Source organism: Petaurus breviceps, unplaced genomic scaffold (assembly GCF_028583685.1).
Source record: "Petaurus breviceps papuanus isolate PSGF00001 unplaced genomic scaffold, PetGlider_PUasm1.0 138, whole genome shotgun sequence".
NCBI classification, from domain to species: domain Eukaryota; kingdom Metazoa; phylum Chordata; class Mammalia; order Diprotodontia; family Petauridae; genus Petaurus; species Petaurus breviceps.
In genome coordinates this window covers 22,776,800-22,782,799 of record NW_027185694.1, presented here as the reverse complement: position 1 = coordinate 22,782,799, position 6,000 = coordinate 22,776,800, and positions in this window count along the sequence as shown.

The window sequence follows — 6,000 nt, the reverse complement described above, 5'->3', positions numbered from 1 at the left end:
TCTTTTTTAAAGTATATAATAAATCAAACATTTATTTCAAAACTGTCCCGGTTATTTGTAACTCCAGCTGAACTTCTTTCTATTCTCTTCTAAATGCTTCGGTGACTATATTTCCTCCCCCCATCCCTTATTTTTTTTTACATCACTATCACTGGTACCCTTCTTTCTGCCAAATCATTCCCCCTTAAAAAACAAACAAACCCTCCCCGCCTCATAACAAGGAAAGCATAGTCAAGTAAAACAAATCCACACATTGTTCATGTTTGACAATGTTCTTCTCATCTCATCTCATCAATTCTATCAGGTGAAGAGAATCACATTGGTCAAAATTCTGGAGTAAAGCTTTCACTATTGTTTTTCTTTACAATGTTTTAGTCATTATACAAATGATCATTCTGCTTCTGCTCACTTCACTTTGTATCCATTCCTATAAGTATTCCCAGATCTCTCTGAATTCACCCCTTTCTCAATGCTTATGAAAGGAAATTTCATTATATTCATATACTATATTTTATTCAGCCATTTACTGGTTGAGGGACCCTCTTAGTTCTTTGTCATAATTAAACAATACTGTTATAAATCTTTTTGTACATTGGGATCTTTTTTTTAAAAAAGCATTTGGGGTTAAGTAACTTGCTCAAGTTTACACAGCCAGTTATTTCTGGATGTGGTGGTAAGTATCAGAGCCCGGATTTGATCCCAGGTCATCCCGACTCTGGGGCTGGTGCTCTTACTCACTGCGCCACCTGGCTGCCCCTAAACAATTGGGGTTAAGTAACTTGCTCAAGGTTACAGGGCCAGGTGTTTCTGGGTGGGTGCTAAGTGTCTGAGTCTAGATTCGATCCCAGGTCATCTTGACTCTGGGGCTGGTGCTCTTACTTGCTGTGCTACCTGGCCGCTGCACATTGGGATCTTTTCCCTTTTTCTTTGATCTCTTTGGACATATATGCCTACTAGTGGTTTCACTGGGTCAAAGGGTATGCACAGGTTGGTGACTTTTGGGTATCATTGCAAACTGCTTTTCAGAAAGTTTGGACCAATTTGTAGCTTCACCAAAAGTGCATTAGTATGACTGTCCTTTCAAAGCTCCTTTAAGAATTGTCATTTTCATTTATCATCATTTTTGCCAATCTAATATTTGTGAGGTAGAACCTCAGAATTATTTTAATTTCTATTTCTCAGGGGAGGAGGGGAAGCTGGAGGCAAATGATAGTGATGACAAAAATAAGAAGGAAGAATTGAAACATTAAAAATTATACAGAAAAGAATTTAGAGGATGATGAATAAGGACAGTTTTGAAACTAACAAACACTGAATCTATTACTTTTTTTTTTAAGTCAGCTGTGCATAATAGAGATTTGGAATTATACACACAATCCTTTTTTTCATCTTTGTTTTCACATATGGAAATATTCATATTACTTACTGTTTGCAAAGTTCAAGAAAACAAAAATTATTTTAAAATAGAATAAGAATCCATTCTAGATGAAATAATTTGTATTCCTTGTTATTAGTGATTTTAAGCATTTCTATATAGCTGTTGATAGCTTAAATTTCTTCCCTTCAGAAGGTGATTCATGACCTTTAGTCATTTATGTATTGGAGAATTACTCTTGTTTATATATATTTTAACTAGTTCCATGTACATACATATGTACATACACATATTGAATATTGGACTTTTATGAGAGGGAGACGCTAATTATAAAAAAAAATTTCCTGCCTGTTACCCTTCTCTCTTTTTTTATTTTTTGGAGGGGGGAGGGCAGGGCAATTAGGGTTAAGTCATTTGTGCAAGACCACACGGCTAGTTTTTCGTGTGTTAAGTGTCTGAGGTCAGATTTGAACTCAGGTCCTCCTGACTCCAGGGCCAGTGCTCTATTCATGCGCCACCTAGCCACCCCTGCCCTCATTTTAGCTGCATTGATTTTCATATAGAAGCTTTTCAGTTCTAAGTATTCAAGATTGCTCATTTTATTTCCTGCAAATCTATTTGCTGTTTAGTCAAGACCTCTCCCTCTATTGTGAAAAATATCTCTTTCCCTGCTCCTCTAATTTATGTTGATTATGATATGATCTTTTATTTATTTATTTGTTTGCTTTTTGGAGGGGCAATTGGGGTTAAGTGACTTGCCCAAGGTCACATGGCTAGTTAAGTGTTAAGTGTCTGAGGCCAGATTTGAACTTAGGTCCTCCTGATTCCAGGGCCGGTGCTCTATTCACTGCGACACCTAGCCACCCCAATATGATCTTTTATATCTAGGTCATATATCAGTCTGGAGCTTATTTTGCTACATCATATAAAATGTTGGTCTAAATCTAATTTCTGCTAGACTTCTTTCTAGTTTTCCCAGGAGTTTCTGTTATTTAGATTTCACTCCATTTAGAATTTGTGGTTTACCAAACTATGTTACTGTAACAGCCTCTAAAAGTAATTAGCTCATTTATTATATTACATATATATCATATATTATAACGTAATGTCCGTATGGTTCCCTCTTCTTTGGCATTAGGGAATTCTAGATGAAAAGATATGAATTTAATCAAAATCATTAGGGAAAGGTTGAGCTTTCTGCCTAACTTCTCTCTAGTTAACCTCTTGTTTGTTTGGGGGCAAAATTTGGAGGGGGAGTTGCTGAAATTGATTGGGCAATAAAATAGAGGATTATATTCTAATGTCTGTGCATAGAAAAGCACTGGGAGGGGAATTTGGAGGAAAGAACCAGCCTCTTTTGGGACTTTATTCAGCCCTGATCTTCTCCAAGATACCTGTAGAGCCAAAACCCTCCTCAATATCTCTCTTCTCTTCTATATCTCAGTCTTATCTTTCCTCTGCAGGGATGTATTAGAGTACCACACCTGCTCAAATTATTTAAATAACTATAGTTCTTTAGTTTGACTCCTGCAAAAATTCCTTCCTTCCTTCCTTTGCCTCATTCCTTCCTTCTTGATCTGCTCATTCATGCTACCAGCAGACTCCACTGGAAGAACTCTAGGGCTACTAAAGGGGGCACATGGGAGCAGATGTAGATGTTCCTAATAGCTGCCTTTGGTGGCATGGATATGCGGTGGAATTCTCATTCCCTCTATTAAATATTGGCTAATAATTCAAGTTAAGATAGAATTTTTTTTCAGCTACATGCAAGATAAAATTACTCCGGTTTCAAAATGACCACTTTGTCTGTAATGTAATAGGCTCATAGAATATAAAATGCCAGAAATGGAGGGGCCTTTAGAAATCATAGAAAATGGAAAAGGTACCACAAAATTGGAGGACAAATATTTTCACTTTAAAAAAAGGAAGAGAACAGTCTTCAAACTATATTTTAGTGAGTTTAGTTTCAATCCTAGAAAAGTTCTTGAAATGATCATTAAAGAGATGGTTGGAAAATAACTAGAAAGGCAAACCCATGCATGATTTCATCAAGAACAAGTCATGAGGGGTGGCCAGGTAGCACAGAGAGTAAGAGCACTGGCCCCAGTGTCGGGATGACCTGGGGGATTGAATCTGGGCTCAGATACTTAGCACCACACCCAGAAATAACTGGCCGTGTAACCTTGAGCAAGTTACTTAACCCCAATTGCTTTAAAAAAAAAAAAGTCATGAGCACCAGCCCTGGTGTCAGAAGGACCTGAGTTCAAATCCTGCCTTAGACACTTGACACACTTACTAGCCGTGTGACCTTGGGCAAGTCACTTAACCCCAACTGCCTCACCTTCTGCCCTCCAAAAAGAAAAAAAAAACAAGTCATGGCAAACTAACCTTATTTCCTTGGGAGGAGAGAAGTCTATGGATATAGTTTGCCTAGACTTTAGCAAAGCTTTAGATAAAGTACCTCATAGTATTCTGGAAACTGAGTGATGTGGTTATATGATAATACAATCAGAGGGATTCAGAACTCGGCCAAGGTCACCCAGCTAGTAAGTGTGTCAAGTGTCTGAGGCTGGATTTGAACTCAGGTCCTCCTAATTCTAGGGCCACTGCTCTTTCCACTGTACCACCCAGCTGCCCCTAAAACAGGAGGCCTCTTAAAGTCAACAAGTCCAAACCAGAACTGATCATCTTTCCCCCTAAATCCTCCCTGCCTCCTAATTTCCCTACTACTGTTAAGGACACTAGCATGTTCCCAGTCCCTCAGGCTCCAAAACCCGGTGTCATCATTCTTCTTTCCTCTGACACCGCCAGCACTCTGGTGCAGGCCTTCCTCACTAGTGCCTCCCCCTCTCTCATGCCTCTGCCCACTCCCAGCCATCCTCCCTTCAGCAGCCAAAGTGATTCTTCCTAAAGTTCAGGTCTGACCATGCTACTCAAACCCTCCCCCCACCAAACAAACAAACAAAAAACTCCAGGAAACTCCAGTGACTCCCTTTTGCTTCCAGGATCAAATACAAAATCCCCTAGCATTCCAAACCTTCCTACCTTTCCAGTCTTCTTCAAGCCGGGGGCACTGGCCTCGTTGTTCCACAAACAAGACGCTGCATCTCTCAACCCCAAGCATTTTTGCCAGCTGTCACGCATTCCTGGACAGGAATGCTCATGCTCATCTCCTCACCTCGGCCTCCTAGCTTCCCTGGCTTCCTTTAAGGCCCAACTAAAATCCCGTCTTCTATAATGAGCTTTTCCCAAGCCCTCTTTATTCTAGTGCCTTCGCTCTCGGTCATTCCCCACTTAGATTGTATTTAGCTTGTTTCCTCCATTCGACTGCAAGCTTCCTGAGGGCAGAGAGTGTCTTTTACCCTTTTTTTGTATCCTGAGCACTCAGCACAGTGTCTGGCATATAGTAGGTACTTAATGTTTATTGACTGATGATATCAACATGGCAGGTCTCCAGTAGAGCATCCCAGGAACCTCTTCTCGGGGCTGTGCTGTTTAGCATTTTTATCAGTGTTATTAGATAAGGGTATAAGGGTTCTTTAAATTTGTATATGACCCAAAGTTGGGATAGTTAACACCCTGGAAGAGAGTCAGAATCTAAAAGGATGACAATAGCCCGTTGTGCTGAATCCAATAGGCATAAATATAGTCTTGCACTTGGGAAAAAAACATCAACTCTAAAAGTCTATCCCTGCCTAAAGAAGGTGGGGATAGATAGCAGTACTGAAAAGGATCTGGGGGTTTTAGTGGACAGCAAGCTCAATAGGAGTAAACACTGTAATAGGGTAGGCAAAAACAAACACCAAACCTAACATAATTCCACTGTAGTCTGGTCTATCAGACCTCATCTGTATTACTGTGTCAGTTCTGGGCATCACTGTTTAAGGATACTGAGAAGCTGGAGTGTTCAGAGAAGGGCAAACAGGATGCTGAAGGGCCCCAAGTTCATGACATATTACTATCAGTTGAAGGAGTTGGTTATGTTTAGCCGGGGGGAAAAAAGATTCAGGGGGTCATAATGGCTGTCTACAAATATTTGAAGGGCTGTTATGAAGCAATCGTTCCTTAACATGCTTCTCAAAGGACCACCAACTGGAAGGACTCTCAGCTGAAGGAATAAAGCCATGCTATGAGTGGCCAGGAGATACAGAACTTCCCAGGTCTGAAGTGAATTGAGAATATTTGTTCAGTCTAGGGCAGGGGTGGGATCCTTACCTTCAGGGAAAGGCTGTCCTGCCTCAGACACTTAACAGCAGTGTGACCCTGGGCACCTCATTCTACAGGCTTCCCCCTCCCCCAGCCTGTTTCCTTTCTCAGGTGTAAATTGGGGATTATAAGAGCACCTCCCTCCCAGTGCTGCTGTGAGAACCAAGTGAGATAATACAAACCTCAAAGTACTGTATGTGTTAGCCACTTGAATGTTTTGCATGTTTCCCATATTTGTCCCTGGAGGCCTAAGTCTTCTGAAACACATGTTTCAGTGGTAGCTGAAATAAAAGCTATCCCAAACTTGATACCCATGTTTGTACATTGAGCACTTTTGGAGAAGGGGATTTTGTTACTCACAATGGGAGAGACCTAGATCCAAACCACACCTAAGCTGTATTCAGGTGATTTCTCTGATA